The sequence below is a fragment of the Pinus tabuliformis genome, chromosome J (assembly GCF_031772625.1).
Source record: "Pinus tabuliformis cultivar Carrire ecotype Pingquan chromosome J, CPIR1, whole genome shotgun sequence".
Taxonomy (NCBI): Eukaryota; Viridiplantae; Streptophyta; class Pinopsida; order Pinales; family Pinaceae; genus Pinus; species Pinus tabuliformis.
In genome coordinates this window covers 1449072477-1449089927 of record NC_142295.1, presented here as the reverse complement: position 1 = coordinate 1449089927, position 17451 = coordinate 1449072477, and positions in this window count along the sequence as shown.

Below are 17451 nucleotides of genomic sequence, written 5' to 3'. Positions count from 1 at the left end.
CTAGATTAGATGAATAAGCTTATTAGAAATATCACAAAGAAGCCGATGAAGCTGGAACTAGGAATAAAAACTCTCCTTCACAAATACCACAAGGTCCTAATCAGAATTTTAATCCTCAGTATAGGAGACCTCCATTGCAACTCTTACAAAGAGAGAGAAGGGACCATTAGGACCAAATAAAACCCCCCTATATATAAGGGATGACCTAGAGGAAGGCATATTAGACACTCTTGATACTAAGAAAGATCAGTTCTCAACTTTGTCTGAAGAGGAGTATGAGACAAACTAACAAAGAGAGTTACAGGAATTTCCAGATGTCCCCTTAGATGACGAACAAATTTATTCCTATTGTAAACAATTTGTTGATTTTATGCAAGCCCGATTACATAGGAGGTATGACTTGAGATCTAGAAAAAGGTCTCAGATACTAGACCAGAATGATGAACCTACATAGCCTACCACACTTAAGAAAAGTAATGAGGGGAAAAATCTCAATGGTCATGGTCAAACCACCAAGGGAGAAACCGTGTACCCCGGTAGTTATAAGACTGAATCGATAAAGATGGGGTAAATTCCAATGCAAATGAAAACAATACCTCAAGAAAATAAATATGTTGTTGAGACAATGAAGGTTGATGAAGGTAGACCTAAATGTATATTCTTTTAGACTACAAAAAGAATTGGAGAAGGTAAAGATATTTGTTCCCCTACCTGAATTGTTGAAACAACCTCCTTATAAAAGATATATTTCTAACTTTATCGAGGTGCCTCAGTTAACACCAACTCAAGACAATTTGAATCTACAAGAAGAAAGTCTAATGGTGATGTTTGACTCACATTTAGAAGAACAATATCCCTCCACACATCTGTTTTATATTACTTCAATGGTCCCTGGTTTTTTTTTGCATAATTACATGCTTGATTCAAGGGATTCTCGTAATTTAATTCCACTATTTGTAATGGACCAGTAAAGCTTACAGATAACAAAACCATACAAGTATTTATATTCCTTTTACTCTGGAAGAGTAAGATGCTTGGGCATGATTAAAGATGTAGTGTCTAATTTGGCCCAAATCCCAACGAAGAGTGTGGCAACGGACATTGTAGTTGTTGATATCGCTCCAAGATTTGGTATTCGCCTTTCCCGGTCTTGGGGAATGAAACTTTGAGGATCTATCAAGATTTATTTGACATATGATGCTATCCCATTGTTTGGTGGAGAAGAGCATAGGTTATATAGGGAGTCCATATTTGTGAAAATTGTGACAAAAGCTGATTCTTTAAATAATTCTCTAGTATAGGGTTAAGAAAGAGATTTTTCTTTCTTTCTATTGGAAGTAGAAGACCAAATTATGGAATACACATGGGTAGAATCTCTTGCTCATATGGATAAGTAAGGAGTAAAATATGATAATATACAGAAACTGTATTTTGATGGTGCTTATTCTAAGGAAGGAAATGGGGTTGATGTGCTATTAGTATTCTCAAAGGGTAACCTTATTGCAGTAAAGCCAGATTGTGTGCCTCAGTGGGCCTAGGAATCCTTGTCGATGAATGTCAGGATATACGGTAAAGAAAAGAGATGGATTTTCTCTCTATTGGGCCTCGTGATTTTGGGATGGAATACACAGTAAAGCCTAGAGAGTATGTCTCAATGTAGGGCCTAGCGATCCCTGGATTGGACTGCGGATGCACAGTAATGCTTGAGAGACTAGGAGGCACTCAAATGCCTCATGGTGTAGGTGAAGAACTTTGGTGGCATCCACATTGATTGGTGTATTTTATGTGTTCTATGAGTCCCACATTCATGCTTCGAATATGGCATGGGGATGATTGGCTAAAGAGAGACTTGACTCACCTAATCTATGGTTAAGTGGAACATGGTAGTCCCATCATTGGTTGGTTCATTGCATTGATTAATGAGAAATTCATTCCATTGATTTTCATGTGTAAATTTACTGGTGTATATATGGATTTTAATGGTTGATATACTTATTGTATTTTTGTCCCTATTATGCTGGCTACATGTACATTTTATGGCAGGAACTATGTTTGGCTCTCATCATGTTTTTACTTGTATATGAATGGTTAATGTGTCTATGGCCTAATAGATGAATATGCAGCAAATGACATGAGGAAACAATGGTTCATAGTGATTCTCGGATAATTATGGGATCCATACACTTAATTCTATTGTTTAAACTTGTAGATTACATGTAGACAATATGTTTGATGAAACGGTTGTCATGACTAGTAGGGGTATGGTTAAGGTCTTGTTGAGTTTATTTCTTTTTCTTCATTGTTTCCCTGTCCTTTCTTGATTTCAGGCTTTCATTCCATTGTGGGAAGTGGCCTGGGCTATGGGCTTCAAAAAGTGGCTTAAATCCCAGGTTCTTTGGCAAAAAATTGGCAATTATGGTCCACAGTCACTGGCAGGGAGGCCTATGAGCGAGACTTTGGGTTTCTGGTGGCTCCCTTGCCCATAGTATGAGAGCAGCTATGGCCTAAGAGGTCCAAAACAATAGTGGGATCGAGGGATAGGTTGAATGAGTGGCTGACTTGTCTCCTGAGGGTTCTGTTGATTATGTTGGATGACTATGTGTGATGTTCCATCAAATCCACTTCCTTGAGGTCAAATAGGTGGTCAAATATGATCACAGTAGCCTCTCATCTCATGTCTACCCCGGTTGGTATGGTTACTTGGGTGGATGTGGGAGGAGCGTGTTACAGAGTGGTATCAAAGCATGATTCAACCCTCGGACTAGATGGGTGGTGTGTGTGTTGGTCATGCATGCATGTCAGTTGCATGTGTGTCTCTTACACTTGCATTTCATGTTCTTGTTGCATTTTCTTGATGATTGATTATGGTTATAGTATGGTTATCATGGAGGATTTGATATTGATTCTATGGATTGTATTTTTCATGAGCATGTGACTGGTTGCATATGGATTATATGTTTCTTACATGTTGATTTTATGTCGCCTACTTACATACTTGTAGGTTTGCTTACATGTATCAATCTTGTAGGTTGATTACATGAATTGATCATTTATGCTCAACTACATGCATCTATGCATATGTTTAGTTGATTTGGAATTGCTTATGCATGTTGATGGTTGCATGTGGCAATGTGTACAGTGGAGTAATGGTCATTGTCACGCATGAGGTCATGGTTCGTGAGGTTGATATGGTCATGCATTGATGACTGGACTCTAGCTAGAATGATGTAGTCATTATGCATGTATGGTCTTAGTTATAGTTATGCATGAATAGTAGGTCAGACATGTCTTGTGACGTCCTCGTATGCAATTTAGGTCATCATGGTGCTATTGGTATGTTATGATGCTAATGTGTTGAATAAGGTAAAGCAGGAGATGTAGATCATCAAAGAGAAGTTGTAGCATTGGACCTCAAGGCAAAAGTATGTCATCATACAGGTTTGTATGTTGGGCATGCAGGTATGTAAGTCAAGGATTATTATGTGCATTAGTTTTATATGCATTAAGTTTATGTACATGTATTTTATGTTATGGTTACATACATGATAGGTGATAGTTGATTAATTTAGTCATATGCACGTGTCAGATAGTCAAGAATGATGGTAACCTGTGGTTGTATGCATTTCTATTGTTGTTTTATATTATATAACTTAATGATTAGGTTATATGTTTTTGATGAGCATGATATATAGCTTATTGTCATTATATTCTATTAACTTGATGATTCAGGTTATTTCATTGAGATCTTGATGTTGTAATTTGGATTGGTCATATGCATGATGGTTATGTTCATTGCATTGAAGATCTTGATGTTATATGTATTGTGTTAACCTGGTTTGACCTATGCAGATGGTTATGGTTGCGATATTCAAGTATGAGCTGAAATATTTGTGATATGGTGTCGTACTAATCTAGCCTTATCATACATACGTGATTTTTATGCTTGAACGATAAATTTGTATGAGTTCATGATGTGAAAATGTTAGTTAGTTAGTGTTATGGATATCGTGATATTATTTATGTTTGAGTTGACATGTTGTAAAGTTATATCTTCCTAACTAGATTGATTATGCATACAAGATTTCCTCCCCTGAGGTACACTAAAGTATGAGTTTGATTATGTAGTTTACTTAGTGCTTGATTGTTTAATTATGACATCTATTTGGTGTTTGAGTGTTTGATGTCTAGCTAATTTAGTTAACATGGTATATTTTCAAGTTGGTTGAATGTTTGATGAATTGCATAATATGAGTATGTGTTCAAATTATTTTGTTTTAAGGTGATTTTGCTAACACATATGTGTTGACATAGTTGATATGTACTTGAGGGTAGTAGATGATAGTTGTAGCATTATATCTAATGACTATGAGTTGACTATGGATTATGACATGATTGTTTATAAAAGTTGATTTCAAATTGATAGATATGATTGTCTCGATATTTGGAACATATGGTTGAAATGTTTGAGCAGTTGTAGGAAACATGCTTGGTATCAGCCTGACAAGGTAATAGCTGATGTGTTTATATAACTAAGCCTCGATTGTAACAAGGTAAAAAGGAAAATGAAAGGAGTTGGGAAATAATTACTTGGGCTATGTTTGGAAACCCTAATTCAAAATGAATGAGTTTTTTGCATACATGAAGTCTTCTTAACCTTGATTTTTCTGAAATTATGTGAATATGTGCTATATTCATGGACATGTATTTGACTGATATATTAGCTAGTCTCTAGTTACAGGTGGATTTATTAAGAGGAATGGAGTCCCTTGAGAGATGGTGTGGGTGTGTTCAGTTGCAAGGAATGTGCTTGACACAACAACATGAGGTAGTTGGTGTATTGTTAGGTTTATTTATGCACTAACATCTATGTGTTAATGACAACATGATGCAGGGAGTTACATGGTAAGAGAGGTTGCCATGAAATCTTGAATAAGACTTAGGTTTAGCTTTCCTTGGGAACCATGGGGATTGATTCATGGTTTCTATTGTTAGTCTTGTGCTTTTGGTATTTTGCGACTGTTGCACTTGATTTGTGGTTTTGTTTATGTATGGTGCAAAGGACTTTCCACTTTGTTTGTGGTGTCGTATTGTTGTCATTGCTTTTCATGATCTTCTTCTTGTTTGTTTCTCGACTTTCCTTTTGTGTTTTGAGTCTTGGGAATTGGTTGGGAAAGAGGAAAGTTGAGGGAGCTCGGGGAGAGTTGTGTGGTACCCAATAGGTGATGTAAGACTCAGATGAAGATTGGTGCATGAGTAAGCACAATGGAAGGTAAGACTATGACAGTTGGTTGGACTAGTTGGGTCCATTGTGGTAAATGGATGGTGGTAATACAGAGATAAGAAAGGTAGCTAGAAAAGGTAAAGTAAATGGATTTGAGGTGTTGGATGCCTTGTCTATGTTGGGGACTATTGTTCTCAATGTTGTGCATGTTGTGCAAAAATAAGGAGGTTAGCTTAACCTAGACCTTATGATATCTGGTAATTATGTTATGATCATGATTACGCTGAAGTTTATATATGTATATATGTAGGTGTGTATGTATGTCATGTTTGACTGCAGGGTCGTCATGGATCAGGATTATTAATTTTAACATTTACGTGTATATATATGTATGTATGCATATCGTTGTCTAACAAGATCATGATTGTTTATGCTAATGCTTACGTATATCTATGTATGTATCCATGTATCTATGTTATTGTCTGAAAGATCATCAAGAATCATTCTTGTGGAGGAATGCTTGCTTTATGCGAGCAAATGATATGAAGAGGATCCTAGTCTATGAGGAGTCAAGTGGGAAGAGTAGTCATGAAAAACATATGAGGTCAGTATCATGTGAATATGAATTTATATTGTATGCTTGTATTATGCCTATGCTTATGTTATGGACAGGTAATACCGAGGGATACGTAAGCAAAGTGAAAGCAGTGTGGTCTACAACATGCTAGGACAAGCATGGATAAGACAGTGGGAGAAAGGTTTCTTGGTAGAGATAGTATGCTTTTGGATGTGAGGTATTATTGTTGTGCATATGTTGTATATGTTCTACATGTTGCATCTATGATATTGTGCACATGCGGTGTTGTGTATACATAGCATGTGTACATGTTTCTTATGCAACATTATGTACAGGATGGTACAGATAGTGTTGTGCGAATATTGCATATGCAGTGCTAAGTATATATGGTGCTATGTAGATGTTGGATATGTGGTGCTGTGCATTATGTATATGCGACGTTCTGTGCATATGGTGCTCTGTGCACGTTGGATATGTGGTGTTGTGTACAAATGATGATATGTATATGTTGGATATGCAGTGCTATGTATAGATTGTGTCGTGTTCATGTTGTTCATATGGCGATATGTACATATGGTGTTGTGTGCATGTGGTGTTGTGTACATGTTGTACAATTGGCATTGTGTGTAGGTGGCGTTATGTACATGTCATGCATGTGGCATTGTGTACATGTGGTGTCGCGTACATGTAATGCATGTTGTACTATGTACATGTGGTGTCGCGTACATGTAATGCATGTGGTACTATGTACATGTAGTATTCTGTACACATTGTACAAGTGGTGTAGTGTACATGTGGCATTGTGTACACGTTGTGCAGGTGGCGCCGTGAACATGTGATGTTTGCATGCATTGGGCAAGTGGTGATTGGTACATGTGGTACTTTTGTACATGTGGGATTGAGTTACATGCTATGTTGTGGGCATGTTGTATTGGGTATGTGCATTGTGTAGGTGCATGTATTATGTGGCATTGTACATCAGGTATAGATTTATGATTTGTGTTGTATATCAGATGTATGTGTATGCATTGGAGGTGTTGTACATTGTGTGCAGATGCATGTCTTGCGATGTACATTGTGTACGTATATATTGTGTTGTTTCGAACACCAGACGTAGGAGTATGTATTGTGTTGTGTTGTACATTGGGTGTAGATGTATGTGTTGTATGTCAGGTATAAGTGCATGTCGTATGTCATGTGTGGTTGTATGTGTGTGATGCACACTATGCGTATGTGCACCTAGTGGAGGAGAAGGCATTGGGTGTTTGTCTAGTGTGGCAACTGATCCAGAGTGCATACGCAATAAAGACAAAGGTAGAAGGTAAGGATTGATGAAAGGATAAGTATCTACATTTTATTTGAGTTTTATTAAGCATGTGGTTTATGACTATGCTATATGATGATTATATGTGATCTATGATTTTGGTTTATGATGGTTAAATGTGATTTATGATTTTGATCTATGATGGTTGTGTTTGAGTTAACCTGATGTGATATTTTTGTACATGTTGCTTTGGTCAAATATGCTAGTTTGACTTGTTGTGACAGGAAGCGAACATGATTGCAAATGTACCTTATGGATGAGCTACTAATGAGGTATGATGTGAATTTATTTCAATTCATTTTAAATCTAATGGAAGTTATGTGCTTGGTACATGAATGCATGAACATGCTCAGTTGGGTGGTTGAAATTGACTGCAAGAATTAGTAGCAACAACAAAGGAATTGAAACATGCAGCAGTATACTGATAGAGTACTTCAGGAGCAGGGCCATTGAGGGACACGTGTACCCAATAATGTCCATTGATTTCCATGAGCATGCTATGATTGGTATGATGGTTTAAGGCAGGGATATGCCTTGATTTTTGTATCTTCCCATGTGAGGAAGCCTTGCCAAGGGATGGACTACTCGAGATGGGGGTGCCAATAGAACTTGGAAGGTGAGTGACTACATGGAAGTGGATGACCAGATTGCTTGAGGGACTGTGTATCAAAGAATAGAAGGCTGGTGATGGATTTGTTTTGGTCATTAGTATTTCCAGATGGGATCAGATGCACATTAGTAGTGCGTCCTAGAAAAATGAGTCGGTAAATATTCACTGAGAGGACAAGTGGCACGAGATCATAGTGTTGGACATTGTGTGTAGATTTGAATTTGCAGTGGATTCTAGACTTCGTGGGAAGGAGGTGAATTCTAGTATCACTTTGAGGGTGGAGGTGCAACCTTTGGATTCCCTCATTGCAAATGCAAGCATCGTATCCTTATATTTGCTAGTTGAAGTAAATGTGTATGTGTATATGTGGTTATTGTAAATAACGTAATGAGTTATGTTATAAAGCTCCAGTATGTAGTATGGTTGTTATCTGGTCATGTTGTCATGATGTTTTTCTTTTGAGTGGGTTATTCATTGTAAATAATGCAACGAGCTATGTTGTAATGCTCCATGGGAAGTATGTTTTGTTTTCAATAGCCTTGTTGGTTATCAGTTTCATTGAACACTGAGGACAGTGTTCCCCCACGGGGACGATTCTGTAACAACCCTAGTGAAAATTCCATGTAAAAATATATAAATACCATGGATGATGGGACACATTTTCCAAGTTGAATGGTGGGGAGGACATCCTAGTGGGTGTTCATTTGGTTGTTTATGGCTAAGGAAATTGGAAAAGGAAATGACTAAGGCATTAAAGAGGCAAAAAGCTCACAAGTTGCATGTGAGGAGGAAATTGGAGGAAAATAATGGAAAATGAAGAAAATAAAGGCCTCAATGATAAAAAGGCTTCTGAGGATCAGTGGGCAGGGCTTGATCAATTTAGTTTTGGATCACTCTTATTATTCTATCTCTCTCATACTCTTGGACACATAGATTTTTCTTGGAGCACTTTGTCATTGGAGCAAGAAAGGAAAAGAAGGCAAGAGAAAGTAAAGATCAATCAAGGAAAGACATGATCAAGAAGCTATAATAGGCTTCATTACAGGTATCGACTTGCATGTGTATTTTCCTTGATAGATTTGGCATGCATGGGATTGCATGTGTTTCTTTTCTACCATGGCATGGTTTTTTCCAAGTGTGACAGTATTTTCAGCCTAGCCTTACCACTTCCTAATAACTTTGATGAGATGGGTTCTCTCATTCAGTTTATGTGGGATGGTCGGATTGGATTCGAAGCTGAGTGTGGTGGATCTCTGAATTAACAAACACATGGTGTAGTGTTACCTGAACCAGACTGACGATGCACGAAGCCACTAGCCTAGTAACCCCTGAACTAGAATGTAGGTTGCGGTACAGCCAAATTGTGTGCCTTAGTGGGCCTAGGAATCCTTTCCTATGAATGGCGGGATATATGGTAAAGCCAAGAGGTGGATTTTCTCTCTGTTGGGCCTAGTGATTCTAGGATGGAATGCACGATAAATTCTAGAGAGTATGTCTCGATGTAGGGCCTAGTGGTCCCTAGATCAGCTTATGGATGCATGGTAAAGCTTGAGAGACTGGGAGGCACACAAATTCCTCACGATGTAGGCGGAGAACTTTGGTGGCATCCACATTGATTGGTGTTTTTGATGTGTTCTATGAGTCCCACATTGATGTTTGGAATATGGCACGGGGGTGATTGGCTAAAGAGAGACTTGGCTCAGGCAATCTATGGTTGGGTGGAACGTGGTAGTCCCATCACCGGTTAGTTAATTGCATTGATTAATGAGAAATTCATTCAATTCATTTTCATGTGTAAATTTACTGGTGTATATATGAATTTTGATGGCTAATATGCTTATTGTATTTCTGTCCCTATTATGTTGGTTACATGTACATTTTATGGTAGTAGCTATGTTTCGCTCTCAACATGTTTTTACTTGTATATGAATGGATAATGTTTCTATGGCCTAATAGATGAATATGCAGCAAATGACATGAGGAAACGATGGTTCATAGTGAGTCTCAAATAAGTATGGGATCCCTAGACTTAATTCTGTTTTTTACCCCTGCAGGTTACATGTTGACAATATGTTTGATGAAATGCCTGTCATGGCTAGTAGGGGTCTGGTTAAGGTCTTTTTGAGTTTATTTCTCTTGCTTCATTGTTTCCATGTACCTTTCTTGATTTCAAGCTTTCATTCCATTCTGGGCAGTGGCCTGGGCTTTGGGCCTGAAAAAGTGGCTTAAATCCCGAGGTCACTATCACAAAACTAGCAATTCTGGTCCACAGTCGTAGGCAGGCAGGGCGATGAGAACGACTTTGGGTTTTTAGTTGCTCCCTTGCTCATAGCATGAGAGCAACTATGGCCTAAGAGGTCTAGAACAACAGTGGGACCCAGGGACAGGCTGTCAGAGTGGATGACTTGTCTCCTAAGGGTTTTGTTGATGATGTTGGATGATTTTGTGTGATGTCCTGTCGGTTCCACTTCCTTGAGGTCACATAGGAGGTTGAATCTGATCATAGTAGCCTCTCATCTCATGTTTACCCCGGTTGGCATGGTTATTTGGGTGGATGTGGGAGGAGGGTGTTACATGCACCATTTATACAACTTGGAAAATTATACAACTAATAGTACACTTCCCTTGAACTCCAATCTCAACTAGCTAACTCTCAAATCTGACATGCATGAGTTATGTATGACTAAATGATCAGTCTACTAGTTGAACACATGAGGAAACAACTCACGGTTAGACCTCCTACTAGTTCCTCCAATAGTTGGAACTAGTTTAACTGACTTTAACTCAGTTAAACTAGATTAATTAATTACAACTAAAAATAAACTCAACCAGGGATCCTATAAATTAGGAGACACTCTACATGACTCAAGTTAGACCCTCAACTTGAATTAAATGAACCAACTCTATCAAATTAGCTCAGTTAATGCATACAAGTTGTCTTGTGATGTGGAACTACAATTTTTTTCTCAATTTAATTCAAGGAAAAAAAATTAGGAATTTCTCGCTGCATTTTCAACATCATCCTCACCCCCATCTCATTAGCCTTACTTGGCTTTCCATCTCTCAAATAAATTAGTCAAGAGTCCCTCATGTGATTGTCCAGACACAACAACTAACAAAAATGGAATTTACAGCCCCTTCTCTTGTTCTTTAATGTTGTTACCCCACCAACCATTTCAACCTAAAGATAATCAATCTTATCCAAACACTCACAAATAGCACTGTGGGTTTGGTATACTCTATTTTTCTCTCTAAGGTGATAGGGTGCTTATGGAAAGTCTCTCCACTTGGTTTCATCCTTAAATGTTGGGACTAAGGACTAACACAACCTTTAGTTAACCAGTGGAGGGAGTTGCAGAGGAGAGATGACTTGTTAGCGTACTTAGCTCCACAAAGTCGATTTTTTTCTATCCTACTCAAAGTTGTCACTCAATCGCGGCCAAGAAAGGTGCTCTCCATAGGATTGTTTTTATTAAGTCACATAACTAGCTAGCCACAACTATGAAACAACTGTAGTTTGAAGAAAAGTCTACTCGCTCGAGTACGTCCTCCCGTCCCTTCTCTTAGTCTTGCTTTTCGCTCTCTCCTTTTGATATCCTTGCTGGGTATGTTTCTCCTCCTCATCACCTATTTTTATTTCCTCATATATTCATTTTCAGCACACTACCTCTCTAGGATTTTCATTCTCTCTTACAACTTAATTCACATGTAGATGTTACCTTTCGTTAGACCTCTCTCTTCGTTGCCCTTCCCCCTCCCCCCTCTGTTTTGGTTGACCTCATGTTTTGGTTTGGGATGCCCACATGGCTTATCCCCACATTCCTTGGCCTCTCACTCTTCCTTTCTAGTCCTGTTCTTGACACCCTTTCATTTGTCCTTCGACCTTTTCCCCTCCCTTGTGTAATTTCCATGCCCCTCAAGCGAGCCCAAGTCAGAAGGGGTGCTACATGATATTAGGAGTGAGATTGATGTAGGAGAATCATAAATATTTTTAATCTATGCAATTTTTATCCTATTTATAGAAGCTTAAGTTAGTTAAGTGAGTGATGAGGTTTTTTTTTAATAAATGGCTTATTAAGCCAAATGAAGCTTCTGATCATCCCATGATTGGAAGCTAATAGTTGTTAGGATTTGTTTTCTTATTTTTGTGAGCTAGATCCTATTATTATGGATCTAAATGAAATATTGTTGTAACTGAACTGTGCCCAGATTAATATAATAAGAGATTTCATATGAGGGTGATAGTGTGGTTGTTGAAAAATTAATTCCTCACTTTGTTAATGTGCTTTGTTTTATGATCACAATTATCATTGTGAAAGGGTAGGTTGAGATTGAATTGCATAGAGGTGATTGGTAGGATTGTGTATTCGTTGTTCACAATGAGTGATTGATGAAAGAATCAACACATTTTTAGTTGAAATATGACTCTTTCATCAGTGTTGACTATAAACGAGAGATGGATATGTGATCTGCTTGAGTGTCTTATGCGAAACCTTACTGCAATTTCTCACAATCTCTCCCATCGGAGCCGCAAAGGAGTCGATTAGTGCCATCAGGTTAATGTACTACGGGAAGGCAACCATAGGAATTGTTGTAAGCATTATAATGTGGATCCTTTCTTCTTTTCAAATCATGTGATGGCATTTATGAATTGACCTCCACACGTGCATTGTGTACTGGAAGTTGAAGGAATCTAACAAGGCTTGGAACTCTACACGGTTGAAGGTTGATAGCGTAGCATGACCAATTTCTCTTTCACCTGTAAATTATATCGTCTGATGGTTAAGCAACACCATGGTATTCTGGACTCTAATGACTCAACGTTGAAATATGCTAGTAGTGTTTTCAACTACAGTCATTCTGGCTTATTTTAATTTTAGTGCAAAGGCACAATTTTTGTTTAATTTTTTTTTTCTTAAATCCTTTCTTATCCATAATGGAATTATATTGGAGATAAATGTTGACATCATTTTTGGTGTGAGAGAGGTAAGCTTCTCTCTAGAAAGGGAAAAAGGAAATTGATTTTATTAAAAATTGAAACTGATTTGTTTATTGAGAAATGGCACTTAGAATTGGAATATGTAGAGGTCGCGGAAGAGGTCGACCAGCTGCAAATGCAGAATTGAGACATGAAGTAAGAACTCTTCGATGAAGGCTAGAACCCATGGAGGCTACCATACATCATGATCACACAAGGGATACCAGTGAGGAAGAAGAACTTCCAGATAAAGAAGAAGAGAGATATGAAGAAACCCCATATATCAGATTTCTAAAGTCGATTTTCGGTCCTGGTTTCGGGTCAAAGGCAGAAGTACCTACATACAATGGAAGTTTAGATCCATAAGAATTGAAAGATTAGATCAATGCTATGAATAAGTATTTTGAATATGCAGAGGTACAAGAAGGAAATCAAGTCAGATTTGTTGTTACGAAGTTGAGAGGACATGTTTCTTTATGTTGGGATGGAGTGTAAGAAGAAAGGGCCTTGAAAAACAAAGCCAAGATCAAGAGCTGGAGTAGGATGACTGCTAAACTGAAAATTAAGTTCCTTCCTAAATATTATCAATTAATTTTATTTATAAAGATGCAGAATCTTAAGCAAAATATTATTACTGGTAGGGAGTGTACGAAGGAATTTTACAAAGTGAATATTAGATCAGGATACATAGAAGATACACTTGAGAGAGTTTCTAGGTATATCAATGGATTAAGGTTTGATATTCAAATGAACTAAGTTTAATTTCTTTGAAATATGTGGAGGAATCATACCGGGTTGCATTGAAGGCTGAGGAAAATTTTATGAGAAAGAAAGGTCAGAAAACAAGAAAAAAATGTGTGGGTACAAAAGAGCAGCAGCGAAAGGGAGAAGCTAGCAACTCAAACTAGCAGTCACAACTCGAGAAAACTAGTGATGCTAGAGGAAGGAGGACTCCTTCAAGGGACGGAGGTAGAAGTAGAGAGTAGGTGAGATGTTTCACTTGTGGAAAGTTGTGACATTATTCATTTGAATTTCCAGAAAAAAGTTGGAAAATAAAAAGGGATACAATTAACACAAACCGAGCTAGAACCTAAATCTCCAAAGGCAGCAGAAGAATGTGTCAACCCACCAGAAGAAGGAGAGGCTTTGTTGTTGAAACAAGTGTTGGATGCAGATGAAATTGTGCAAATAAGAAGCTTATTAAGGAGGACATGCAAGGTGAAAGGTAAATGTTGCAAATTAATTATTGATAATGGAATTACTAATAATTTGGTTTCTACATAGATGGTGGAGAAGTTGCAGTTGGATAAAATGCCACATTGTACACCATACAAAGTTTCATGGCCACAAAAGGGACAACAAATATTGGCAAATGAAAAATGCCAAGTGGAATTTCAAATTGGTCAATACAAAGAACGATTTCTGTGTGATATTGTGTAGATGGATACTTGCCATGTCTTGCTTGGAAGACCCTGGCAGTACAATAGAAAAGTGAGCTATGATGGTAGGATGGACACTTACAATTTTCAGAAGGATGGACAAAAACATGTGTTACTACCTATCAAAACTAAAGGTACTGGAGAGACAACGGATCCAAACATACTATTAATGAGCGAGAAACAATTGGTTACCAACAATGGTAAGTAGGAGAAATCAACTAAGGTAGAGGTGACCAATTTGCCTTCAACAAATCTGAACTCATTTAATTTCAAAGATGAAATGCTTCGTGAACCCAAAAATGTAAAATCAGTAGTGCTTTCCACAGTAGAAATAGTCATGATGGAGGAGATCCAACTTAATAAACAATAGTTAGGAATACTGGAGAACTGTGGATAGGAAAAGCTTGGAAAGAATTCTACAAATGACAAGGGAGGAGGGAGTCTTGAACAAAAATACGACATGGAACAACAAAATCATCATGCATGGTCTCAATTGATCCTTCCAATTCTATGGACTTTAATTGTGTGGATAATGAAAAAGAGGATATGCTTACTTAAGGAAAAAAAATTCTAGGAAAATCATGTATCATATCAAAGGTGGAAAATTCAACTGAAGCCAATAAATCTATGTTGGAAGAAATGGATGAGATGATAATTTAAATGGGGGAACCACCCAAAGAAGAAATATTGGGAATCTGTTGCATTGTTTCAAAAAAGCAGTAGAAGTAAGCTTCATAAACAAGAGTCTATGAACAATTTGAAACTTGGGTATATGATGCAGGAGCATCGTAAATATTTTTACTCTATGTAATTTTAATCCTATTTTTAAAAACTTAGGTTAGTTAAGTGTGTGATGAGGTGTTTTTTTTAATAAATGGCTTATTAAGCCAAATGAAGCTTCTAATCATGCAGAGATTGGAAGCTAACTATTGTTAAGATTCATTTTCTTATTTTGGTGAGCTAGATAATATTATTATGGATCTGAATGAAATATTGTTGTAACCGAACTGTCTCCACATTAATATAATAAGAGATTTCCTATGAGGGCGATAGCACGGTTGTTGAAAAATTAATCTCTGGCTTTGTTAATGTGTTTCTATTTATAATCACAATTATCATTATGAAAGGGGAGGTTGAGATTCAATTGCATAGAGGTGATTGGTAGGACTCTGTATTCATTGTTCATAGTGAGTGATTGATGAAAGGGTCGATGCATTTTGAGTTGAAATTTGAGTCTTTCATTAGTGTTAAGTGTAAATGAGAGATGGATCTGTGATCTGCTTGAGTGTCTTATGCGAAACCTCAATGCAATTTCTCACAATCTCTCCCATCAGAGCCATAAAGGGGTCGATTAGTGCCATTTGTTGAATGTGCTATGGGAAGGCATCCATGGGCATTGTTGTAAGCATTACAACGTGGATCCTTTCTTCTATGTGAATCATGTGATGGCATTGATAAATTGACCTCGACACATGGACTGTGTATTGGAAGTCGATGGAATGTAACAAGGCTTCCAACTCTGCACGGTTGAAGGTGGATAGCGTAGCACAACTAGTTGCTCTTTCACTTGTAAATGATATCGTCCAATGGTTAAGGAATCTTGTGATATCTTGGAGTCCAGTGACTCAACCTAGAAACTTGCTGGTAGTGTTTTCAACTGCAGTCATTCCGACTTATTTTAAGTTAAGTGCAAAGACGCAATTTTTTTTTTTTTTTAATCATTGCTTATCCATAATGGAATTATATTGGAGATAAATGCTGACATGAGAGCTAGTTGAGGCAAGACAGGAACCCACCACAAACTAGCAAAAGTCGATGCTTGCTTTTTAGGATCTGACATTGGGCCCTGTCCAAGAAGAGTTGACTCATGTTGAGAGAGAAGGAACCACCCAGTGGAACATTCTCTTCGACATTAAGGTACTTGTTGCGTTGGCGGATTAAGTGCCTGACATGAGACACACACAAAGATACTTCAATCAATACATGTACATAGTGAATCTATATTGACATATGCAATTTCTTCTGAACAAAATTATAACGGATTGACATAAACATGGAGAGGATCTCCTCCACTCCATTAAACATGTACATCATGTACATTGGCAAATGACAAACGTAGATGAAGTGAATCAATAAACACCTCATCATTCCCGACCACTGTAACCCAAGTCTTAGCTACAAATTCAAATCCCACTTGTTAACCTCTATATGTCTTTGGTTTCTCTATTAAATTTGCTGGGTTTCGGACTTTCATAAAGAGTCTAAAACTTTCAATAATACAAATTTTATATATAAACACAAAAATATTAATCCAAATACCTGAAAAATATGCTTCCAAAGATATACTCTAGTTTGACTACGGAATATTCGATTTTTTTTAAATTCTATTCCCAAAAATCAAGGAAAGGCACAAAGTCAACATTACCGGGATTCCCATCACATTGGATACAAGGCATATACGCACATGGCGTTTAATAAACATGTCCATGGTACCGCAGCCAACCAGTCATAGAAAAGTGGTGTCCTAGCTGGGACTTTCTCCCAAATGTTTTGAGCAGAAGCCATTAAAATATTTTGGTAATCTGAATAAATTGTTGTTTAACTTGTAATTTTATTAATTCGAAGGTATGCATAGATTATAATTGTGAAATGATGAAATTATTATTGAAAATTAACGTGCTGGTTGGAAAAACTAACCACCTTTAAGCGTTGAAATAATGTGGAAAGCAGGTGATTTGGTTGGAAATTAGCCTACGCCCAGCAAATTCCGCCAACCTACAGACTCAAATAGCACGCCTCTGCATAATCAACAGATGGGGCGAGGATTGTTTTCTTCAACAAGGTGCGGAATGAACAAATCTATATACCAACTGAACCGAATTTTATCCAAATATTTGTTATTAATTAACCAATTTTACAGATTTGTGTCTTTTGTCTAGATTCTGGGTAATTTGGTAATTATGAATTTTTTTTCAATTTTTTTTAAATTATTAAAAAATTGCTATTTATTTTTTGGATGGTAAGTTTAATATAATTTATAAAATTCTAAAATTTTTAAAATATTAAATTTATTTATACATTTGGAAAAAAATTTAAACAACTTAAAATTTATATTCTTAATAAAAAAAATTTAAAACTTATATTACCAAGTTTCTTAGCGCATGGAAAAAAAAATCTTTTATTTTAAAAGATGCTTCATTTCTTTCCTTTAGTATTCCAACTGTGACACTGAAAATTCCTTTCATGGAAATATCCTTCTGCACTACATAAAGGACTTGGATTCTTTTTCCATTATGTTACTT